General features: G+C 37.9%; 1 protein-coding gene across 10 annotated transcripts in view; it reads right to left on the bottom strand.

The window, feature by feature from the left end:
- ASNS (asparagine synthetase (glutamine-hydrolyzing)) overlaps positions 1–26974 on the bottom strand; it is a 145353-nt gene that overhangs the window by 26639 nt on the left and 91740 nt on the right. The window lies entirely within an intron of this gene.

Here is a 26974-nt window from a genome sequence, read left to right as displayed (position 1 = left end):
GTACACTTTAAAATGGTGAATATATATTTTGTGAATTTTACTTAAACAAAAAAAATTTTTTTTAATATGCAGAAACTGCTGTTGTCTTTAAAATCAGAATGTTGACCTGAGGGTCATTTTTTTAAACACAGATTCTGATTCTGTAGGTCAAGGTGAAGTATGGCTATCAACACCTTTTTAAAAACCCCCTTTAGCAATTCAGATTAGCCAGGGTTAAGAACCACTGATTAATAACTTAAAATAAATTAGGCAAAGGAGATGAATAGAGTAGAAATTGCACTTTTTACCAAAAACAAACAAACAAACAAAAAAACTTATCTGGTAAACACGGTGTGACTCTGGGGACATTCTTTTCTTTTTATAATTTCTATTATTGGGATTACAATAATGTTTGAAGAATGCATTTACCCATCTAAATCACACTTTTCTATGGATTTTCATTCATTTTGCTTTTAGGAATAACTATCTGCTTGAGGTGTTAGAGCAACCAAAATGTAGGGGCAAGCTTGGGAGCCATGAGGGGAGGAAAAAGAATCCCCATGGTACCTCCTGGATTCTCTTCATCTAGTTCCATTCAAAAAGGTCCCAAAGCACAGCCCAGTATCCCACTGTGTCCTGATAGGGGAAGGGGAGGAGCATGGAATGTTGAACTTTCTGAGTTTCTTCAGCTCATCAGAATGCTGTGAGATCTGGAAGAGAAAGGGCTACAGATGTGCAGCAAGGGTGCTGCAGGCAGTACTCAGCTTTCCTCAACCTTCCTTCCGACCTCCCCCAAGTCATTCCCTGGCCCCTGCCATGCCTGCATGTCTGACATGTGAACACAGATTGGACATTAGAAAGCACCTGCTGCTACCAGGAAAATTCTACCTTGGACAAGAAGCTACAGGGGAGTAGATGAGGCGAAGGGATGGTAAATGGAGAAAAATATTAAAGCCAGCCAATAAGGAAAAAAGAGAGACTCTAAATTTAAAAACCACGAAAAAACACCAACAACTGACTGGCCTCTATTTCTCAGATTGGAGAAAGGACCCTCATCCTTGCTATTAAGAAGTTGCCCAATTTGCTATTATGAAAGAGAAGGTGCTTTTGTATTTATTTACATTTCAGGATAAAATTATTACCTGGTATGACAGTCCTTTTCCACATTCTATTTCTCCCTCATCCTTTAATTGTAAACTCTGACTTTTCAGAACAACTCGAATACCACCTAGCTGACTTGCTCCTGTGTAAATACTTAACAAATTACAAAATGGTGAGTTGGGGTGGAATAAATGAAAAGACTGGAGTGTTCTCTTTTCACTGTAACAGGTTTAATGAAGCTTTCCTTGTGGTGCACAGGGAAACTACATTGTAGTGTACATTGTATATTCTTACACTTCATGTAATAATAGATGTGTCTCCTGCTTCTCTTAGAACTGATGTCCCAGCTTCATGTAGCTGAGTTGAGGCAGGAGTCTGGTACCAAGCTGTGAGCTCCTAGTAGCTCCATTAAACCATGTTAACAATGCAAAGTTAGGAAACTAGAATATTGATGTCTACTCCCAGATATAGAAATAGTTCATGATGTGTCTCTTGGCAATTCACATAATCTTCTTGGACTTCTAGAATTGTAAAGAAAAAAAAAAAATGGGACTGAACTACATAAACTTCCTGGTCCCTTCTAGTCTTAGAGCTCTAATTGTTAAAACTAAATGGATGTGAGCTATTTAGGGCATTCTAGTGTAGGAAAAAGTAACACTTAATGATCTTAACTCCCAAGAACCCTCACATTTACATTGTAAATAGGATTTCTCCTCCATTTGAACATAACCAAGAATCAGAGATAAGATAGGACTTGTTTATGATCACACAGTTATCCAGGAACATATCCCAAATGGATCTGAACCTCGATTCCATTCTCTGCCACTCCACATAGCCTCTAATCTGGGAGGCTGATCTCTACAAGGGGATAGCCATTTTTATTTCAGGACACAAGTCCCGGTTATACAACATTAAAAATATAGTATATTATTAAGTATAATCTTTTTTCCAGGCTTCCTTACTTGCATTTTTTTTTACTGGAAGCTAACAAAGGACCAGACAAATGTTTTTATCATTCTAATTGAGCTATTAAGAACACAGAATTCATTCCGTTCCTGTTTCAAAAAGACACTGGTGTCAGTATCTCCCATCTCCTCCCATCCCCCTGTATACATCTCCACTCTGTCACTCAAACATGACTCAAATTTACTATGTAAAATTACTGTCCCCTAGGTGCAGGATCCACAGCCAGAGAACAGCTCTGACTAGGAATATTAATTAAAACAAGAGCTTTTACATGAAAATAGCCTAGTTGGCATATAGTTAGGAATAAGAATGTCATTTTTCATGTCAAAAAACTGCAGTCGCACATGACAATAGTTGTACATTTAGTTTCCCATGGAGAAAAATAAATGATCAGCCACTTAAATGTAGTAAAGGTTCTGAAACCCATTTCATTTTCTTCAACATAACAGCATCTATGTTTATCTTAAAATATAATTCTTCACATATGTTCATGATATCTCTGATAGGCAAGGCAGACTAGGCCAATTACAGAGTGAGAATATAAGGAGAATGGAAATGACAGTGGAGGTGACAAGGGCCATGAGAGGTTTTTAAGTGGAATGGAATGAGTATATTGAGGTTTTGTTTTTGTTTTTTTTTCAAAAGCTAACCTTGCTGGCTGTGAAAAGGACCAGCCACAGTGGGAGCCCAGTAGCAGGAGCTCAATTAGAAAGCAGAAGAGAAGGTCAGCAGCCTGGGGTGCAGAAGCACATGGACACGAGGGAGAGGGAAAATGCAATACATCACAGTCTTGAGGAATAGGCTGAAGGAGAAACCATGATAAGAAATAAAGACTATCAGAGAAGGAATATTAAAATAGAGACATTTGGAGAGTAGGAAAGGGATTGGAAGGAAGGGCACAGAATACTGACTGAGTTTAGCGCATTATCTCTTAAGATAGAAATACCTGAGCTATATCTGTTAGGTAGTCGGATGGATGCACCAAAGAGAACTGAGAATTTTAAAAGACAGTAAAACACAGTAGTTACAACATCAGCTTTAGGGTCAAATAGACAATGGGTTTGGTCAAAGCTCTGCCATTATTCATTCTGTGAGATTGGACAAGATTTAGAGACTTTCTGAGCATAAACTTCCTCCTTTGGAAATGAGGATAGTAATAAATGATATTTGATGTGGACTGAATTAGACAAAGCAGATATATAAGTGAGCAAAGTGCCTGGCATATATAGTAATTGCTCCATATATGTTTTATGCTATTACTATTACATAGGTAATTGAACCATGAATAAAGGTAGGAATTGAAGTCAGAGGTTTGGAGCTGATAATCCTGTAAGTTTACAAGAGAAGATAATTAAAAGCAGGGCCTTAGGAATGCCAATTCTGGAGGGCCAGGCATAGCAGGGGCAGGCAAAAACAGACTAAGAAGAGATAGTAGGGGAAAGGAGAATCATGAGAGTATTGTGGCCTGGAAGTCAAGGAGAGTTGGCAACAAGTAGGGGGATGGATCAGAATCATTGTATTAAGTAGTTATGGAGCAGAAAATGAACCATCAGATCTGTTAATGAGGATGATTTTGTTGACCTGAACAAAGAGTCCTATTACGGAATAAAGAACAGAGGCAGTACATAGAGATAGCATTCAGCTTTCCTACAAGATTTTTATTCAGTAAGAAAAAGGAGGGACAGAGGCACCTATAAATTTAGTTAATTAATTTTGTAGATGTCTCTCCAGTGCTCCAAAGGTATGAAACCCTGATCTCAGGTTCAAGTCAGACATTGGGATTCACAATATATTGGGCAGCAATTGTTAAGTTTAAAACAATGGTTTTGCAGTCAGGTCTATGATCTAGTTCCAGATCTTTCAAGCTGTGATTTGAACAAGGTACACAATTTTTTTTGATCCACATGCCAAACAACAATACTAATTTTAAGATTGTTGTAAGAATTAAATAAGGTAAAATATTTTAAGAGATAAACACAGTTCTCACACATAATAATACCCCTGCCCCCAAATGGTATATTTTGAAAGTTGCAGGAGTATTTGGAGAACGGAATCAATCATCCTGAAAAAGCAAAAGAGGTAGGAACTAAAGGCCAGGCCTTGTAGTGCCAACATTTTAGGAGTAAGAAGAGAATGATTTAAGCAAATACACTATACAAGTATAGGTAGGGGCACCTGGGTGTCTCAGTTCACTAAGCATCTGTCTTCACCCCAGGTCATGATCCCAAGGTCCAGGAATCAAGACCCCCATTGGGCTCCCTACTCAGCAGAGAGCCTGCTTCTTCCTCTCCCTCTGCCTGCTACTCCCCCTGCTTGTACTCTCTCTCTGTCAAATAAATAAAATCTTAAAAAAAAAAAAAAAAAAAAGCATAGGTAAATAGCCATAGAAAATTCACAAAGGTTGGTGAACTAGAAGCAATGCAGGTGTTGTTTCATAGTCATGGGATGGATCAATAGCATTCATAAAAAAGACTGGAACTATAATTATATCATCGGACTAGACAATGAGGAGTTCACAGGGGATGGCACATGAAGTTGATCTCCAAATAGTTATATGACCAGCTATTAGTTTTTATTTCTGGTTGATTGAGGTCTTCTCCAAGGACCACCATATCATACCTCTGAAATATTGTTGTTTTTGTGTCAAGTGGATCTTTCATGCATTGGTGGTCAGAGAACCTAAAGGGACAGAATGCCTGTAACTTCATCAAGCTAATAAAAAAAGATCTATTATTTTATGTCTTCTTATACACATGACAGAATGTGACCTAAAGATAGTTTTCATTATACCCAGCCCAAATTTTTCTAGCAACTACATTTTCTATCAATTAACTAAGGACTTTCAGGGAAGATGGCAGAGTAGGAGAATCCTAAGCTTGCCTCGTCCCATGGATACAACTAGATGACACATCAGTGTAAATAATTCAGAAAATGACCAGAAGACTGGTAGGACAGACTCTCCACAGTTAAATGTAAAGAAGAGGTCACATCAAAGAGAATAGGAAGGGCAGGGACATGGTTGGGAACTATTAACAGACCCACAGCATGGTCTGTGGAAGGAAGGATGTAGGCAGAGAATGGGGAAAGGAACAGATACCCCAAATATGAAGAACTCACACAGAGAAGACAAACCATTATAACATTTGGTTTTGAAAATAAGAGGGGCCAAATTTTGCAAGTTCTTATAATCAGAGGGGTTTAACATCTGATTTTTAATTTTAAAAATCAATGAGCTTGGCTCTGGGAGAGTCAAGAGGACAGAGTTTCTACCTCTAAAGAGACAGCACAACAAACAATCCCACAGAAATATGGCATAGAAGCAGCAGTTGAAAAATGCCTGAGGTTTACAGGAGGGAGATCTGCTTACTAATCTCAGAGCATGTGATGGCATGCATCCTTGGGAAACTACTCTAGGCACAATAAAGCTGGTAGGCACCATTTCCCTTCCCTATCCTCCAACCTAAACACACAAACACCTTTAGGAACCAGCACAGGGCCAAAACTCACTACCTAGCTTGCTAAAACCACTCACTCTGCTCCTGTGTACTTTTCTACAGATACACCCCATCCAACCCAGCCTACTTTGGTCTAAGAAGGAAAAGCATGGACCTCCCTGGCACCATGCACCTAGCCCCAACATTCTAGGGAGCAGGACCTGCACCGCCCCCCCCCCATATGCATTTAGCTGGAGCCTATCCAAAGTTGTACCATAAGCCTGTCAGTGTGCATACAGTCACAACAGAGACTAGCTCCACTTCATAGTGACTCATATCCTAGGGAAATGGGGAGATAACCACATACACAAGCAGTGGGCTGGGGACAGACATCTGGTTTGACTACAGGCCCCACCCACCAACAAAATCTTCTCAGGGCACAACACAGGGAAAGTGCCCTGCAGCTTGGCAGTACTGCATCTCTGAAAAATGCCTGGTCTGATTCAAATCAAACTCAGAAGTCCTAGAATGTCCCCCTAACAACACAGGGACCAAATCCTGCCCACAACAGGCAAAGAGAACCACTGTAGATGACTGGGCTGAAGGCAGAAGCAGGTCAGCCACAATAGTAGGGTGTACACAACACACAAAGGATATACCCATGAAGCACCAGGTTCTGGTGAATAAGAGAGATTGCACTGCAGAACACTACAGGACCTCTTTTTAAGGCCACTACTTTCAAGAGCAGGGGATGTAGTTGACTTTCCCAACACATAGAAATAGATATAGAGAGTTAGACAAAATGAGGAAACAGAAGAAGAGGTCCTAAATGAAGGAACAGGACAAAAATGCAGCCAGAGACCTAAGGGAATTTCTAATAAATCATATTATTTATCTCTATCTCTAAAATATTAGAGAATTTAAAGTAATCATCATAAAGATACTGACTAGACTTGAGAAAAGAATGGAGAACCTCAGTGAGACTCTCAACAAAGATAGAAAACATAAAAAAAAAGAACAAATCAGAGATGAAGAACTCGATAACAAAGTAAAAATACATGACAGGGAATAAATAGCAGACTAGAGCAATAAGAAGAAGGGATCAATGACCCAGAGGAATGAATATGGAAAGCAATCAAAATGGATAGAGAGAGAGAAAAAAAAAAACAACGAACATAGACTTGAGAACTCAGCGCCATCATCAAGCATAATAAAATTCACATTATGGAGATTCAGAAGAGACAGAAAAGAGGGCAGAAAATTTATTTGAGGAAATAATCGCTAAAAACTGTCTTAGAGTTTCTAAAAACTCTGGGGAAAGAAACAGAAATCCAGGTCCAGGAGGTACAGAGAGCAGCCAATGAAATCAACCCAAGAAGGTCCACAGCAAGACACACAGTAATTAAAATGGCAAAAAAGTACTGATAAAGAGAGAATTTTAAAAGCATCAAGAGAGAAGAAAACATTTACATAGAAGAGAAACAGGGAAACTTCATAAGGCTATAAGCTGATTTTTCAGCAGAAATCTTGTAGGCCACAGGCAGTCACATGATGTATTCAAAGTGCTGAACAAAAAGAAAAAGAAAAAGAAAAAAAAAACCTGTAACCAAGGATACACTATTCAACAAAGCTATCATTCAAAACAGAAAAAAGAGATAAAGCATTTCCCAGACAAACAAAAGTTAAAGGAATTCATCACTACTAAATGAGACTTACAGGAAATGTTAAAGGGGACTCTCTGAGTGGAAAGGAAAGACGTCTTCATAAGCAGGAGTAAGAAAAGTAGGAAGCATAATTGCAGTAAAATTAAGTATATCTATAAAAATCAGTCAAGAGAGTTACAAAATAAAACAATCTAACATATGACACCATATACCTAAAATATGAAAGGGAGAGAAAAATAGGTTCAGACTTAATTGACCATCAACTTAATATAGACTGTTATGCGCAAAAAATGTTATATAAACACCTAATGGTAACCACAAATCTAAAACCAGTAATAGATATGCAAATGAAAACAGAAAGGAATCCAAGTAGATGATGACTAAAGAAAGCCAGCAAACCAAGAGAAAAGAGAGCTAGAGAAGAAAGGAACAGAGAACTACAAAAAGAACCATAAAATAAGTAGATCAATAATATATAGCTATTGATAATTATTTTGCATGAAAAGGACTAAATGCCCCAATCAAAAGGTTGCCCCAATCAAATTGGATGATTGAATGGATAAAAAAGCAAGCTGCCTATCCTGCCTACAAGAGACTCAGTTCAGACCTAAACATACTTACAGATAGAAAGGTAAAGAATGAGAGAGCATTTGTCATGCAAATGGAAGTGAAAAGAAAGCCAGGATAGCAATACCTATATCAGACATAATAGACTTTAAAACAAACATTGTAAAAGAGACAAAAAAGGATGCAACATAAACATAAAGGGAACGATCTAATGAGAAGTAGTAACATTAGTAAAAATTCATGCACCCAACATGGGCTCACAAAAATATACAAAATAGCTAATAACAAACATAAAGGAAGTAATCAATTGTAATACTATCATGTAGGGGACTTTGACACCCCACTTACAGCAATGGGTAGATCCACGCAAACAGAAAATCAACAAGGAAATAGTGGCTTTGAATGACACATTGGACCAAATGGATCTAACATATATTTAGAATGTCTTAGCCTAAAAGAGCAGAATGCACAATTTTTTTAAGTGCACATGGAACATTATTCAGAATAGATCACATAGCAGGCCACAAATCAAGTCTCAACAAATTAAAAAAGATCAAAGTCATACCAAGCATCTTTTTCTGACCACAATGCTAGGAAACTAGAAATCAACCACAGGAAAAAGTCTGGAAAGAACACAAATGCATGGAAGTTCAATAACATGCTGCTAAACAAGGAATGGGTCAATCAACAAATCAAAAAGGAAATTAAAAAATACATGGATACAATGGAAATGAAAGCACAATGTTCCAAAACCTTTGAGATGCAGCATAAGCTGTTCCAAGAGAAAAACTTAGAGCAATACAGGCCTACTTCAGGAAGCAAGAAAAACCTAACCTTACAGCTAAAGGAGATAGAAAAAGAACAATAAGCAAAAACAAAAACCAGTAGAAGAAAGGAAATAATAAAGATTAGAATAGAAATAAGTGAAATGGAAACTAAAAAAAGCAATAGCACAGATCAAGGACACCAGGAGCTGGCTCTTTGAAAAGAGGTCTTCTGTATTACAATCAACCTTTAAGGAACTACCACTTGCCCAGTTTGGTGTAGTGTCAAAAAAGAAAATCCACAATTATCCGAAGAAGCTACTGAAATATTTCCCCATGGGGCTAGATTCTTTTCAGATACTTATTCAAAACAACACATCACAACAGACTGAAAAAAAACCTATATGAGGCTCCAGCTATCTTCTAAGCCAGAAATGAAAGAGATCTTCAAAATATGTAAAGAAAAGCTCTCCTTTTACTAACGTTGAGAGGGAAATATATTTTTCATAAAAATTATTACATTAATAAGTAAAGGATTTGCTATTTTTTAAACATTTCTTTCTTTTTTTTTTTTTTTAAAGATTTTATTTATTTGACAGAGAGAGACAGTAAGAGAGGGAATACAAGCAGGGGAGTGGGAGAGAGAGAAGCAGGCTTCCTGCTGAGCAGAGAGTCCCGTGCAGGGCTTCATCCCAGGACCCTGAGATCATGACCTGAGCCAAAGGCAGAGGCTTAACCCATTGAGCCACCCAGGTGCCCCAAGAATTTGTTATTTTTAAGTGAATCAATGAAAAATCAATTTTTAAATTTCTCAGTTCTAATTTCTTAATCTTTAAATATTGATAGACATAATTTACATAAACAAAAGCTCTCTGGGGTTTCAAGGATTTTTTTTTTACATGTGACCTAATAAGAAGAGCAGGAGGAAGAGATTTAAGAATTGCTGGTCTATTGAATTTGGTTTTTGCTTTTAGTGAAGATCCTATCATGTACAGGACCAGCAAAAAGAGAAAGGAGATTAGTGGTAGGGCTGGTGGTGATGGGGGCAGGGAGCAATGGGGAGAAGTGGTGGTTAAAGGTGGTGCCTGAAGGGTACAGCTTTTCTTATTGTGGTAATGAAAGAATTCTAAAATTGATTATAGTGGTGGTTGTATCCAACTCTAGGAATACCCAAAAACTACGGAATTCGGCATCTAGGTAGCTCAGTCCTTAAGCCTCTGTCTTCAGTTCAGGTCATGATCCCAGAGTCCTGGGATGGAGCCCGGCATAGGGCTCCCTGCTCAGCGGGAAGCCTGCTTCTCCCTCTCCCACTCCCCCTGCTTATATTCCTGCTCTCGATGTTTCTCTGTCAAAAAATAAATAAATAATATCTTAAAAAAAAAAAAAACCTGCACCAAACCTATAAATTATTTTTCAATAATGCCATTATCAAGAAAAATGAAGTTATAGTACTGGAGATTATGTGAAAATACAGCTTCTTGTCATGGCTCCTGTGACCATGATATTCCTCCCTGACCCCACTCCCAGAAACTGTAAAAAGACATAGCATCTTTAGCATAGAGGGCAGAAAGAATATATCCTGTGGCATCCCCATGAGACTGAGTGAAGACCTCAAGAAAATGTCTATGCTCCTCAGGGAGACTTAGGACAAGTAACATGAGGACTTGGGTATGCACTGGTAAACCACCAGGCCAGTACCCCTACGGAAGGACCTTTCTTCTCCACCTCATCACACAGCACACCCTCAACGGTCTCTTGAAGTGCCACTTGGTAGTCAAGACCCCTAGACAGATTCATAAATACACAGCCATGTATGTCTGGACTACAAACTACAAAGTGGGGGAAAGTTGCTGGAGGAAAAAAAACCCAGTTTGCATAATAAACAGAACTTCTTGTCATATATCCTAAACAATAAAATCACAAGATTTTCTTAGACTACAGCTCTCAGGAAGAAACACTGATTTTTTCATGGAGTGTTTATGTTTTTACTTCCCTAGACAAATACTGTGAATCATTTTAAATCTTAAACATTTTATGGGATAGATATCATAACTTCTTCCATTTATAGGCAGTCTCCTTTAAAATGCCTTCTTCAAGTTTGTCAACTCGGGACTACAAGCTCTGCCCTCTACCCATCCTCCCTCTACCCCATTCCCCCATGTCACAAAATCCAGTTGTATCACGGCCAGGATTTCCCACTTACAGGTGTACATGTTGTGACAGACACTAGACTTCAGGTGGAAAGGAAAGAAAATGAAATCTAAGCATGTTGGAAGATGGGAAGAATATGGAAGGGGGGAAGCTAATGAAGTCTCAAATAGTTGGGTGAGTTGAGGTTGTACATTAGAGGGTGCTTGGCACATCATAATCATTATAGATTTAAGGAGATTTATATGAATTTGTATAGATTTTACATATGTGAAATTATAACAACTTTCTGGCATATGGTAATTTACTAGGTCATTGTTATGAATTGAGGAAAAGGAGACAGGGTGGGGGGGGCTCCATCTCCCCTAAATTGCTCTCAGCCTTTCCTCTGCTCCTTTCTACTTGTCCTGATACTTCACTGCTATGGGAGATATTGACTCCTTTCTGCAAGGATGGACCAGATCTCCAAATGAGGCAGGGCTTCTGTCACAACTGTCAGGCTAACTCTACCGTAAACTATAGGCTGAGAAGGAAAACAGTCTGAGGAAGGAAACAACAGTTGGCAGGAAGGACAAGGGGAGGGGAGAAAAGCCTGCCACTGTGTTTTTGAGCCAAACGGTCAGGACACAAATGAAAATCAGAGTCCTAAAAATCCAGGGCTGATCCAGATCTTATTTCCAAATATTTGCCCCACTCATGACTTAGTGGTTGCCTGGTGTGCGGCTCTATGAAACAGAGAGCTTTTGCATTGCTCTCTCTTTGGGAAGTAATTATAAATTCTTCTTATTATTTAACTTCCAGTCTTATTCCCCATATCCCATAATTGTTAATTGTTTGGCTCACTTCTTCTTCACAGATGATATCAAACACAATACCTGAAAGAGACATTTTGCTCCAGATGTATTTGTTGAATTAATGATGGGTGAGAACAGTTGGAATTGCTCTTCGGCAGGTGTCCCAAAGCTGTCCTTTTGATCACCAGGCAAATCCCTCCTTCCTCTGTGTTCCCAAGCTCTTCTCTCCATCACAGTCATCATTCCATCATAAATAATATTTATTATTCAGTTGTGTTTTTGCCTAATACCTGATTGTACTATAGACCAAAAGAATTTTAAAATTCTGAATTTAAAACTCAACAGGAAGTCCAGGCATGAGTAACTTTTAAGACAATTAATGGGTGATTCTAGTGTGCAGGCACTGTTACAGTTTTCTAGGAGCCATTTCAGATAGAGGAAATATTTTTATCCATCAGAGTATCCAGAAGCACAAGCCCAGTGCCCAGAATTAAGAAAGTCCTCTCTTCTTTGTTCCATTCAACCCAGTTACTACCTAATTAGCATTTGATTGAAGATCAGTTTGCTATCACTAGGGATGGCCAATACTAGGCTAGAAGAGGACTCCTCAGCCTATTCCCTTTATACAACAAGTTCATGATGTGGTCAACAAATCTCACATGCCCTCTTAGTATTTTCATATTTATGAAATAAGGGGCTAGACCAAATAAGTGTTAAGTATCCCCAGCCTTAGAGTTATACACACTAAATAGATATGAGCTATTTTGGTATGCGGTACCACAGAAAGAGAAATCAAGATTTAGTATTCTTTGCAAGTTCCACCCTATCTTATTTAAACTCCCAGTAACCTTACAAAGTAGGCTTTGTTCCTATATCTAAGATAAGGAAACTGAAGTATAATATTTGGTGATTTTGTACCCAAGTTTTAACCCAAACATGTCCAACTCGCAAACCCAATCTCCGCCCTCATCACACAGAGCCATGGTATGAGAGAAATGACCTATGTAAGCTCAGTGCTCTGGTGATGCTGTCAAAAGAATGAATAGTGGCTATACTGATGGAAAACAACATCCATCCTCCGCTTTCAAGATAGGACACAACTGAAGACCAAGCCACATTGGATACAGTATTATAACTAATACTGTATCACTTTTTTCATTTTTATTTCATTGTCATTTCTATATTGAAATCTACTGTTAAGCTTTAAAAGTTATTTCTAATAATCTATGGAGAATAAAAAATTAAATCCTTCCCTACTTTGGAAAGATCTTATGGCTAGTAACTCTATGGACACCTAGGTTCACACCCCCAAAATATCATTCCATTATTCAGTCCAGGAATGACTTTGGCTATGGGGTCTATAACCTTGAAACTAAAATGGTTACTCATGTTCATTAAAATTTTTAAGCTCTAAAATCCCAAAGAAAGGTTTTTAGTAAGTAAAGATCAATCAAAAAACCAATCAGCAGATCTTAGCCTTTTTCACTTACGAGACACTCCTAAATATTAAAAAAAAAATGGAAGTATTCCATCTGAAAGGTACTGACTGAGAAATTCACAGTGATGAAAATCCACGATATTTTTAGCAATACCTTGAAATTATTTTGTATTTTGTTTCTTATATAGTATGTACATACATCTAAAAAAGCAATCATTCACATACATGTGAGACAAATCAGATCAGAAAATATAGATGGGGTCATTTGTGAATGACCTTGGATGAAAGCTATCGAGAATGGTAGGCAACAAAGCTTGAAGAAGCCAAGAAAGGTTTTAAGCAAAGTGACAGGATCAGATTGATTAAAAAATATCTGTTAACTGTGCAGGACAAATGGATTGTGGAAAGACCAGCCCAGGAAATCAATTAGGAGGCAGGAAATGTCAGCAACATATACTTGCTATGACAACTGTGAACTAATGCTGCTAAACATGAAGAACAATTTGACAGGGGAAATGGAGATTCCAGGATGTTTCCAGATTTGGAGACTATATAGACGATAAAATCATGAAGCAAAATAAGAAATACAAAAAGAAGTCTTTTGCGTGGTTGGGTTTGGGTAGGGGAAGTTGCAGGGTGAAATTGGAATGAACGGGAATTTTGGAAGACATTAGACCACAGTTGTTAATGATTATAGATGATTATAGTTTAGGATTCCCATGGGTCTGAAAAACCAAGTTCTACCACTTGCTGACTATGTGAACTTGGATAAAATCTTTAACTATAATGAATTTGTTCCCTCATTTAAAAATAGGGATAGTGATAATATATCACAATATGAATAAAATGATGTAGCATATACTTAAAGCTTAGAGATGTGCTGGTGGGTAATGATCTCATGATCAATGGTAAGTGCAATTACTATTATGTAGATTTTCAAACCATCAGAAATGTTTGGGAGTTAAAGCCATGCAAGTTACATCAGAGAAGCAATTTTCCACCTTGAGATATAGGAGAGAAAAAAAAATCAAGGCAGGATTCTATGGATGTCAAGACAAATGACAGGGAAAAGTTAGAGAACTAGAAGAGGCTGGTGAACTGAATCCAACAAGGTAGAGTTCTAACAAGCAAAGGAAGAGCTGAATATCATTTCAATTTTCACTGAGTGTTGGAAAAGGATTTAAAAAAACAAACAACAACAACAAAAAAAAAAAAAAACCCTGGATTTATCCCCTTCCAAGTGAAGGCAATCATTATCTCTCAGATTTACCCTATAGTATATGTATATTCTTTTTTTTTTTTTTAGATTTTATTTATTTGACAGAGATCACAAGTAGGCAGAGAGGCAAGCAGAGAGAGAGAGAGGGGAGGAAGTAGGCTCCCCGCTGAGTAGACAACCTGATGCAGGGCTCGATCCCAGGACTCTGGGATCACGACCCGAGACGAAGGCAGAGGCTTTAACCCACTGAGCCACCCAGGTGCCCTGTATATGTATATTCTTGACCTAAATGAACACATCCTGGCTCCACCCAGAGAGTATTAGTTATAATAATTAACATTTTTTAAAATGTTGATATACTTGGTATATAGGTCTACTAGATCAATGCTTCTTAGCCATTCCAGTTTATGGATTACTTTTCTAACATCACAAAACTATATGGATGCTTTCCAGGTATACATCATAGTGACTATTCTCTTGGTAATCTTTGCTGAGAATATATGTGAAAAAATGATGTCAGAAATACTTCAAAATACTACAACAAAAACTTAGGGCTCCTGGGTGGCTCAGTTGGTTAAGCGACTGCCTTCAGGCTCAGGTCATGATCCCAGAGTCCTTGGATCAAGTCCACATCAGGCTCCCTGCTTCTTGGAGAGTCTGCTTCTCCCTCTGACTTTCTCCCCTCTCATCTCTCTCACTATCTCTTTCTCAAATAAATAAATAAAACCTTTAAAAAAAAGCTTATAATGTACCATATGCTGGCTAACTAAACATAATTCCAAAAAAGAAAACATTAGGATGTATATTTTATGATTGTATTGGTATATAGAAAAATATATTATCATATGTTAAAATATTTTCTTTGATCTAAAAGTTCATTTTTTCCTTTTTTTTTTTTAAGATTTTTTTATTTATTTACTTGAAAGACGGAGATCACAAGCAGGCAGAGAGGCAGGCAGAGAGAGAGAGAGAGGGAAGCAGGCTTCCTGCGGAGCAGGGAGCCCGATGCGGGGCTCAATCCCAGGACCCTGAGATCATGACCCGAGCCAAAGGCAGCAGCCCAAACCACTGAGCCACCCAGGCGCCCCTCCTTTCTGATTTTAAAAGAAATGAAAACATTTCTGTTGTGGGTCCTCACAACTTTTCCTAATAGAGAAGCCAGCGATGATGCCTTCAGTGATGTAAGCACCTTCAATGTCCTGTATATATCAAGTACTCATTAATTGATCAGTTGTTTGTCAGTAACTCAAATGACAGTCCTATTTTTCTCCCAGCATCAATCCATGGTCTAAAAAGACATCTTTTATCAGTCTTTGAAATGCAGGTTTGAAAAAGCAAAGTTCTATCAGTCATTCCCCACCCTGCCAGTCGTCTCCCACGATTCCTAGGTGTACCGATGACGTCCACACCATAATTCAACAGGATGAACAGCAAGGATGGGAAATTCAAGAAGAGAGTTTCTAACTTGCAGAGAAAGTATTATATGCTCATTTGCTGTCTTCTGAGACCAGTTAGTACTATACCCCTTGGACTCACGTGCATCCTGTCTAAATTCATAGCAAACTATTGACACAGCCCATCCATAGATGCATTTTTGACTTTGAGAGAAGTATCTCTAGAAGTAGTGGGAAGGAGAGCTGGAATGTGAACTGCTGAGAAGCAGGAGACCAGAGAGGAGCACAAGATGATGATGCAGCTGTGGAGATGCCTAGACATTGGCAGGGCAAGCTCTGCAAGACGTGGTACAAACTTGATCAGAGGGATGGGTGGGAAGGTGATCAGCCTGGGATGGTTTCCGAGCACCAGTTAGTCATGTGTAGCCACTTACAGCCTTCAGCTTCAAATTCACCCAAAGCCTGCTCTGCGAAATGAATGTGGTCCCTTTAAATACTTTTCCTTTGCCAGCTGGCACAATGTTAAGGTTTGTCAGTAGAGGGCACAGGAGGAAAGGGTTTTGCTTCCCGGTTCTTGTGAAGTGTGTGTGTCTTTTTCCAGCACCTGCTCCTGTGCCACGCACAGCTTCCCTGTGGCTGGCAGCCAGCAGCTTCCCCAGTCACCCCACTCAGAAAATTTGGCAGCAGAATGCCTCCAGTGAGACACCTCCCTGTGAACAGCTCTTCTTGGCCCCTTAGAGGGCTGATATCTGGCAAGTTCCACCAGCATTGCACCGCAGTGACTTCTCTGCCATTGAGTGAACTGGCTTTGCTCCCTCTGACAAAGTCTGGGTCTCGCACTGGAAGGGGGGGGCTTTCCTTGTGCACTCTGCCTCAGCCTGGGGGCAGTGGCTGCTTCTGATATTTGCTCTCCTAGATTCACAGCAATTCTTTTTTCTTCTTCCAAGCCTACCTCTCAATACATCTATCCCCTTTTATAGTTTATAGTTTTTATGTTCAACTTTTCCATCATTCCACTCTTTCCTGACTCAGGCTAGATTGATAAACTTCATTTCTAAATTCGTAAAGATTGTAATATTATTAATAAGTAGGAAAAGAAGAAGAGGAAAAGTTTTAAAAGAAAAATATTTTGCTTTGTTTTGTACATGTTAAAGTAAGTCTCTTAACAAATATTCAGGACATAGTGAAGAATAGGCTTATATGTTGTTCAGTGTTTTCCAAAATATATATGTCCTAACACTACCCACTGAGATATCTATTGGGATGTAGTACTAACTTAGCACTCAGACAGATATATATATATATATATTTTTTTTTTCTTTTTAAATTTCCACAGATGGTTCTCATGTGCAATTGCAATATTTGACTATATAGGGACTGATTAAGAAAATGGTTCTGTAGTTAAATTAATCTGGGTTTGAATCTCAGTTTTGGGGCGCCTGGGTGGCTCAGTCAGTAAAGTGTCTGCCTTCAGCTCAGGTCATGATTCCAGAGTCCCAGGATTGGGCCCTTCACTGGGCTCTCTGCTCAGCAGGGAGTCTGCTTCTTTCTCTGCTTCTTTCCCCTTGTGTGTGTCTCTCTCAAATAAAATCTTTTTTTTTTTTAAGATTTTATTTATTTATTTGTCAGAGAGAGAGAGAGCAAGAGCGAGCACAGGCAGAGTGGCAGGCAGAGTCAGAGGGAGAAGCAGGCTCCCTGCGGAGCAAGGAGCCCGATGTGGGACTCGATCCCAGGACGCTGGGATCATGACCTGAGCCGAAGGCAGCTGCTTAACCAACTGAGCCACCCAGGCGTCCCTCAAATAAAATCTTTTTAAAAATAAATAAATCCCAGCTTTGCTTTTTTATTAGCAGTGACTAAACAACAATAAACCTCTTCTGCAAAATGTGGCTAGTAATATTTAGCTATTTAAATTTTAAGGATTAAATTTGATAATATGTATTTAGCATAGTTTTGGCACATTATAATATTTTAGTAAATGATAGGAGTGATTTTTCTTTTAATATATTCAGAATTGATTTTATTTTTGTACATTCCACTTACCACACCTCCACACCTGATATACCATACATTATGTCCTTATTCTACAATTTACCTCTCTAGAAAGTAAACTCCAAGAAAGTGGGGAATTTGTTCTAATCATAGTTGCTTTAGGACCAATGTAGGTACTCAGCAAGTATTAGTTGTGTCAATAAATGATGCAAACCTGAGCAAGACCAGAAACAGTTGCCCTGAAAGAGCAAGAGAGAAGTGAATTTACAACAGAGCCAATATTTGAAAAGTAGAAGGAAGATGAGCAAAGAGATTGTAGGGGAAGAAAAACTGTTTTCTCTACTCTTGGTTTCTTTTAATGAGATCTGTGAATTAAACTGATAACAGATTAACAGAAGGCATACAACTTCTGTCTGTTATTTTTATACGAATACATAAAAAATAAGTGGAGACCAGAAGAGGCATTTAGACCTGGCCCCTTGTATTCCATTTTAGCAAAGGGTGATAAATTGTGTAGTTCTAACTATGTGGGGAGAACTAATGGAAGATAAGGGTTACTTAGGAAAGTTTTGTTTATTCAGACTTTACCTCCAGTGGTGAAGGCTATTGTTCCCTTCTTGGTATGAGAGAGGGAAACACCTTCATAAAGGGATATTTACGCCTGCTTTCACACAGATAGAGAGAAGATAAAGAGCTCTCCGGCTTCTGCTCTTTCTCAGTTGCCTTCAGCTCAAAATATTTCTTATGTCAACATAGCATATTCTGATCCCTTTCAATATTAAGAAGGACAAATCAGAGAGTCAAGAAGAGAATCAGAGGAGGGTAGAGCAAGACGCCAGTGAAATAATGTGACAGAATAACCAGGGGGCTGTAGTGAAAGTAGAGGCGGTACATCTCTGGGGTTTTGAGAGCCTGACTAGTAAAATCACTATGTAATTCTAACAGGCACAACATTGTCAAAACTAAGAAAAAGAAAAGATTTCACTCTAGCTCACTGATGGTCCAAAGGCATCTATAGAATGAAATGGTGCACATGGGAACCATGAATCTGCTCAAAGAAACAAAATTTACTTGTACAGCATAATCCAGACCTCTGAGGATTCTGAGTGACTCAAGCCTCAGTCCCAACCAACTCAGGTGTCCAAACCCTCTGAACATCAATGTCATAAAGATAGTTATCTCCAAGTGTGATCAGTTGAAACCATGAACCATTAAAATAAGTTCTTAAGTCATCAAGTTTATTGTTTGAAATACTGGCTCAAAAATAATTTTTATAATTTGGTTTCTTGTGTACTTTTACTACTAGGAAAGCACTCTTGTCCAAAGAATAGAAATATTTTTAGATTTTAAAAGCAGTATGTTGTGAGTTTGGTCACTGTGAGTCTATCTATCTAGATCTGACCACTTCTGGGACACTTGGAGAACTTCACTTGTGGATGTAAAAGCTGAGCTTCAAAGCCTAGCCCGAGATGACTTTAGGAAATAAAACATCCTCATGAGATCATCTGATGGTCATCCTGACCACCTGCCTAGTCATCTCCCCTCTATTTTGTTTAAAGCAAAATTAGTTTTTTTTCCTTTAAACAGGAAAAAAACAATAAAGCATATCATAGAAGTGATACAGACTGAGCAAGTAAATGCAGCATGCAAATGCTTTTCTTCCTGAAAGTTCATGGGGCAAAAATAGGAAAGACACAATGGTAGCCTATGGTGAGGTTATAGTCAAAGGCAGACTTCGAGGAAGGACCATGAAGAAAGTGAGATTTGCTCATTATAAGGCAGAGGGGACAATGCAACAATTACCTACATGATGAATAAATAAGGTGACAGTTATAATCCAGTATTCAGAAGCAGGGGCTGATCTCCATGAAGACAGCCCTCTGTTTTTTTAGAATAGGAAAGAAGGGGTAAGAACAAGTGCAGTTATAAATAAGTCTAGAAAAGAATAGAAGTTGAAAGAGTCTGTACTTCAAGGACTCCATTTTTTTTTCCTGAGAAATAGTCTAAGAATGAGAGGGTTGGGGGAAGAGCTTGCAGATATTGGTGAAAGTTTGGAATAACCAAGAAAGCAAATGGGAAAGAAGAGGACTAGAAACAAGAAGTCACATAAAGGCTGGAAACTATTCTTAGTGATGCAACTACGTGGCAGCCAGGATCAGAAGTGAAGACAGCAGACGACTGGTTAATACAAATTCGTTTGGTCCAAACTGCAGCAAAGATAGAAAGATGAAAAGCCAAGGAAAAGAAGACTTTCATCTTTTTATTAGAGTCATTAATATTATGACTCTATTAGAGAGTCATTAATTATGACTCTATAAGAGGGTCATTAATATTATGAATTAATTAATATTATGGAATTTAGGTTTGGAGCTGAGAAGGGAAATATGTAAATCATAAGCATATTTGCAGAGAAGGAAAATATGGAGGGGCAAAAAAAATAGACAAATTTAAAAACTAGCAAGATGAGGGGTGATAAAGCAAGGAAAGTGTATAAAAAAAGAAGATGAAGGTGTAAGTATGGATTAGAACACTAAAAGGATCTATAGAGCCAATGCTAGGGTCTCATGTGAGTCAATCAAACTTCCTGGAAGGTGGAATAGTAGGAGGATCCTAAGATCACCTGATCCCATGGGTACACATATACAACACCCACATCAGAAATGACTCAAAAAGTCTGGCATTACAGACTCCCCACAGCTAAATGCAGAGAAGAGACGGCATTGAAAAGGACAGGAAGGGAGACATGATCAGGAAACCAACTGACCCATGAGACTATCTGTGGGAGGGAGGCACACTCCAGGGAGGGAGAAGGAAAAGAACAGACCCCACACCAGGCACCCTAAGCATGGGGACCCTGCATGGGAAACCCAACAACATTTGGCTTTGAAAGGCACAGGGGCTTCACTTTACAAGTTCTTACTATCAGGGGTGTTTAACACCTGGAACTTTAAAATTCACCAGGGTTGGCTCTGGTAGAGCCTGAAGGTAATAGAAAACTGAGTCCCCACCTTTAAAGGCACAGCATAACAAACAGCCCCACTGAGATACAGAGTAGAAACAGCAGTTTGAAAAATGCCTGGGGTACGCGCGGGGAAACAAAAGCAGTTACATACAAGGGAAACCCCCTAAGACAATCAGCTTATTTTTCAGCAGAAAATTTGCAGGCCAGAAGTGGCATGATATATTTAACGTGCTGAAAGGGAAAAATCCACAACCAAGAATACTCTATCCAGCAAGGCTATCATTCAGAATAGAAAGAGAGGATTTCCCAGACCAAAAAAAAGTTAAAGAAATTCATTACCACTAAATCAGCCATACAAGAAATGTTAAAAGGGACCCTTTGAATGGAAAGGAAAAACCATAACCAGGAATAAGAAAAGAAGGGCAAAATGGTAAAATTAAGTATATCTATAAAATCAGTGAAGAGATTCACAAAATAAGAAGATCTAAAATATGATACCATACACCTGAAACAGATGTGAGAAAACTAACAAATTAGTACTTTTAGAATAGGTTCAAACTTAAGCGACCATCAGCTTAATATAGACTGCTTTATGCATGTTATACGTAATACTAATGATAATCACAAATTTAAAAATGGTAAAAGATACACAAATAATAGAGAAAGGAATCCAAGTGTTTACTGAAGAAAGTCAGCAAAACATGAGAGAGCAGGAGAAGAAAGGAATAGAGAAGAACTACAAAAATGATAAAACAAGTAACTAAATAACAATTAAGTATATACCTATCAATAATTACTTTGAATGTAAATGGACTAAAAGCTCCAATCAAAAGACACATGGTGATTGAATAGATGAAAAAAAAGCAAGACCCTTCCATATGCTGACTAGAAGAGAATTGTTTCAGACATAAAGACACATGCAGTTTGGAAATGAAAGGATGAAGAAGCATTTATCATGCAAAAGGATATGAAGAGAAAGCCAGAGTAACAATGCATATATCAGAAAAAATAGACTTTAAAATAAAGACTATAAAAAGAGACAAAGAAGGACACTACATAATCATTCAGGGAACTATCTAACAAGAAGATATAGCAATTATAAACCCTAATGTACCCAACATAGGAGCACCAAAAAACATAAAGCAGTTTTTAACAAACATAATCAATTGTAATACTATCAGGTAGGGAACTTTAACACCCCACTTACATCAATGGGTAGATATCCAAACTGAAAATCAACAAAGTAACAGTGGTTTTGAATGACACATTTGACCAGATGAATCTAACAGATATATTCAGAACACTGTATCTTAAAACAGCAGAATGCACAATTTTTTCAAGGGCATGTGGAACATTCTCCAGAAAAGATCACGTATTAGGCCACAAATCAAATTTCAACAAATTAAAAAGGATTGAAGTGATATCATGCATCTTTTTCTGACCACAGAGCTATGAAACTAGAAATCAACTACAAAAAAAAAAAAATCTAAAAAGAACACAACTTTATGGAGATTCAATAACATCCTACTAAACAAAAAATGGGTCAACCAACAAATCAAGGAGAAAAATTTTTTTTAAAAATGCATAGACACAATGAAAACACAACAGTCCAAAATCTTTGGGATACAGTAAAAACTGTTCTAACAGGGAATTTTATAGCAATACACACCTACCTCAAGAAGCATGGGAAATGGGGCGCCTGGGTGGCTCAGTTGTTAAGTGTCTGCCTTTGGCTCAGGTCATGGTTCCAGGGTCTTGGGATTGAGCCCTGCATCGGGCTTTCTGCTCTGCAGGGAGCCTGCTTCCTCCTCTCTCTCTCTCTGCCTACTAGTGATCTCTGTCTGTCAAATAAATAAATAAAATCTAAAAAAAAAAAAAAAAGGAGAAATACTTTCCCCCTAACATCAGGAACAAGGATGTCCACACTCACCAATTTAATTCAACATAGTACTGGAAGTCCTAGTCACAGCAATCAGACAACAAAAAGATAGAAAAGACATCCAAATTGGTAAGGAAGAAGTAAAATTTCCACTATTTGCAGATGACATGATACCATATATAGAAAACCCTAAAGACTCCAAGAAACTGCTAGAACTGATGAATGAATTGGGTAAGGTTATAGGATGCAAAACCAATGTACAGAAATCCATACCATAAATAATAAAGCAACAGGAAGAGAAATTAAGAAAGTAATCCTATTTATAATTGCACCAAAAATAATATTTAAAAAAATTTGTTTAATTAAAACTTTTTTTTTTAATTTTAAGGAATCAACTTAACCAAGAAGATGAAACACTTGTACTCTGAAAACTTTAAAACACTGATGAAATAAATTGAAGACAACACAAATAAATAGAAAGATACTGTATGATCATTGATTAGAAGAACAAATATTATTAAAATGTCTATACTACCCAAAGCAATCTACAGATTTAATACAATCCATATCAAAATACCAACAGCATTTTTCACAGAATTAGAATAAATAATCATAAAATTTGTATGGAACCACAAAAGACTCCAAGTAGTCAAAAAATCTTAAAAACAAAGCTGGAGGTATTAAAATTCCAGAGATCCAGTTATAATACAAAGCTGTAGTAGTCAAAACTGTATGGTTCTGGCATAAAAACAGAAACAGATCAATAGAACAGAATAGAAAGCCCACAAACAAACCCCAATTATTTGGCCAATTAATCTTCAACAAAAGAGGCAAGAATATGGAATGGAAAAGATATCTCTTAACAAATGGTGTTGGGAAAATTGGATAGTCACATGTAGAAGAATGAAACTGGACCACTTTCTTAAACCATGCACAAAAATAAATTCAAAATGAATCAAAGACCTAAATGTGAGACAGGAATCCATCAAAATCCAAGGGGAGAGCATGGGCAGCAACCTCTGACTTGTGCTGCAGCAATTTCTTGCTAGACACATCTCCAAAGGCACAGAAAACAAAAGCCAAAATGAACTATTGGGACTTCATCAGAATAAAAAGCTTTTGTACATCAAAGGAAACAACCGACAAAACTAAAAGGGAAACTGCAGGTTCCCAGGGAGAAGATCTTTGCAAAGGACACGTCAGATAAAGGACTAGTGTCCAAAAATCTATAAAGAACTTATCAAACTCAACACTCAAAAAACAAAAAACAAACAAACAAAAAAACAGTCAAGAAATGGGCAGAAGACATGAACAGACATTTTTCCAAAGACATGCAAATAGCTAACAGATCCATGAAAAATGCTCAACATCACTCTGCATCAGAAAAATAAAAATCAAAACCACAATGAGAAAAACAAAAACAAAAAACAAAACACAACACAATGAGATACCACATCACACAGGTCAGAATGGCGAAAATTAACAACTCAGGAAACAACAGATAATGGTGAGGATGTAGAGAAAGGGGAACCCTCTTACACCATTGGGGGGAATGCAGCCACTGTGCAAAACAGTGTGGAGATTCCTCAAAAAATTAAAAATAGAGCTACCCTACAATTCATTATTCATACTGCTAGGTATTTACCCCCCAAATACAAAAACACTCATTTCACTCATTTGAAAGGATATATGCACCCCTATGTTTATTGCAGCATTATCTACAACATCGAAATTATGGAGACAGCTCAAGTGTCCATCAATAGATGAATGGGTAAAGAAGGTGTGAGATACACACACACACACACACACACACTGGAATATTACAATGGAATGGAATATAATGGAATATTAAGCAGCCATAAAAAAGAATGAAATCCTGATGTTTACAATGACATGAATAAAAGTAGAGAGTATAGTGCTAAGCAAAATAAGTCAGAGAAGGAAAAATACCACATGATTTCACCCTTGTGTGAATTAAGAAACAGAACAAATGAACAAAGGAAACAAAAAGAGACAGACCAAGACTCATCACTACAGAGAATGAACTGGTGGTTACCAGATGGGACGTGGGTTGAGGGATGGGTCAATTAGGTGATGGGAATTAAGAGTACACTTATCATGATGAACACTGTGTCGTGTATAGAATTTTTGAAATTGGAAGGGGAGGTAAACCATGAGAGACTATGGACTCTGAAAAACAATCTGAGGGTCTAGAAGGGGTGAGGGGTGGGAGGTCGGGGTACCAGGTGGTGGGTATTATAGAGGGCACGGATTGCATGGAGCACTGGGTGTGGTACAAAAACAATGAATACTGTTATGCTGAAAATAAATTTTTAAAAAAAGTAAAAAAAAAACTTAAAAAAAAAAAAGAATTTTTGAATCACTATGTTGTACACCCGAAATGAACATAGTAATGTTAACTATACTGGAATTAAATGGTTTTTTAAAAAGAATTTTACTTATGAAAAATCGATAAACTAGAGACTGAGAGAAAGAAACAATGGAGATGGGCATGTTAAGCTAGGTACATGAGTCAGGCTGTCTGTAAAGACATGCAGCTCTGAATCACTGAGGAAGTTTGGCTGCTGGTTTCTCACCTCCACAGACACGAAGGAGGGGTTGCCTTTTTCAACCGTTTGATGATTGCCTGGTTTAATCTTCTGCAAATGTCAGTATCTTTTTTATTTGTTTCTATTTCTTTTGAGGATATTTGGTCATTCAACAACTACTTATTCAGATTCACCATGTGTCAAGAACTGTTCTGAGCCCTGGGAAACAATGAACAAAATAGAGGAAAATCTCCACTCACTGGAGCTAACAGCTAATGAGGAAATTATCACCTCTTGTGGTAATTATTCCTCTTACCTCACCACCAATCCCCTTGTTTATTAACTCTTTGGCTTCTTTTCCTCTGGCCAAATTAAACTAGTATCTGGTAAAGATTGGTTCCTCAAACATTTGTGGAACTGATGAATGGTGACTCCAAAGGAATGGCTAGAAGAGTAGAGCACTTTCAGTATGCATATAATGGATTTAGTGAAGCTTTCCCCTTGGTCCATGGGCAAAATTAACACCTCCCTCCCTCTGTAGTCTCAAACTTATTTCAGATGCTAGCCCAGCTCAACTGCAGGAAGATTTGATTTAGTTTATACCTCTGTCTTCGTCAGATTAGGAATATCTTCTAATAAAGAAACTAACTGAAGTGCCACTGCATTCACCAGCACTAAGACTCAAAAATTCTTTCAGTTCACTTCAATGTTGATTTTCCTTCTATCTATCTATTTATTTATTTATTTTTAATTTTCCTTCTATTTAGTTGCCAGAATAATCTCTCTATCCACAGAGTAGAAACTATAGCTAGGAAATTAGGGCAGACCCTGAGCTCAAGCTTCAAGCAACTTGTGTTCCCACCTGAGGTATCCATGTTGCCAAACTTTGAGTCCTAATTAATACACTGTTAAGATTCCTTTTAGCCCTAAAATTCTAAGCACTAAATAGATGTGAACAAAATATGGCACTCTTAAGCAGGAAAAATACTGTTGTTAATCTTCAAAAGATCACATTTCTGTAAGTCCTGTATGATCCCTTTTTAGGTATTTAATCCTTTTAAAAATTATTTTTAGTGGGACTTGAGGTTCAAAGGTACAACCTGTCCAAGGTCAAAGAGTTGCTCACTCTTTATCCAACATTTGAATCCCAATCTATTTGACTCCAAGACCAATGTTTTGTCCCTGTAGTAGGAAACATATTTTTATAGGTAGTTTCACTAGGTTAGAAACCCAGTTTCTTCCTTCTTCTTTAGAAGAAACCTTCTAAAGGTTTCTTCTAAAAAAGAAGGCTTTTTTTTATAACAGGACACAATAGAAGAATTGTCATATGGTAACAGTATTAAATTATCACTATAATATTATCCTAAGTATTTTTTCCTGACTCTTGACCCATCCACTTATTGGAAGTTATATGTGCTAGAGACATTTTAAAATTCTTTAAATTGTGCTATTGAGAATGAACACAGTTCCTACTCATCAAAGGCGTTTGAGCTAGCATTATATCCTTTCCCACCTAATGCCTCCATAAACTCCCTCATAAACCCAAATTATTATGTAAAACAATCTGCCTTTGGCCATGGGATTTGCAGCCATGGAGTAATGGTAGCTGAGGAAATTCTCTAGACTTTGAAAGGAAAAGCAGCTCTTGGGACCCTTGCCTTGGAAGCAGACATATAAGAAGTCATTACTCTGAAACTGCCAATGCTATAGAGATTTCATGTCAAGGACACATAAAGAAGAGCTGCCCAAGGAGCCCCCAGATATGGTTGCCCCAACCTATTTGAGTCTTCCTAGTGAGTGCCACACATGGGAGTATAAGAACCTTCAGAGGAGTTTAGCCCCAGCCCTCAAGCTGCCCCAGGCAACATCACAGAGAGCAGGCACCAGCACTGCACACATTGCAGATTTGAGATTAAACGCAATACAAAACCAGTAAATCTCAGCACGGTTTGTTATGCAGCCATGCTAATTAATACTCTAGCCCCTAAACAGACACGCACCGTATCCAAGGAATTTTTTTTTCTAGAATATCATCACCTGAAGCACCTTCATTACAAAGATATTCCCAGGCATCCAAAGTTCTTCTGCTCTAATCTTGATTCCTGAATACTTGTGGAACCCATT

Source organism: Mustela nivalis (assembly GCF_964662115.1).
Source record: "Mustela nivalis genome assembly, chromosome: 12".
Lineage (NCBI taxonomy): Eukaryota > Metazoa > Chordata > Mammalia > Carnivora > Mustelidae > Mustela > Mustela nivalis.
Note: the sequence above shows the minus strand (reverse complement) of the source record. Positions and strands in the feature narration are given on the sequence as shown.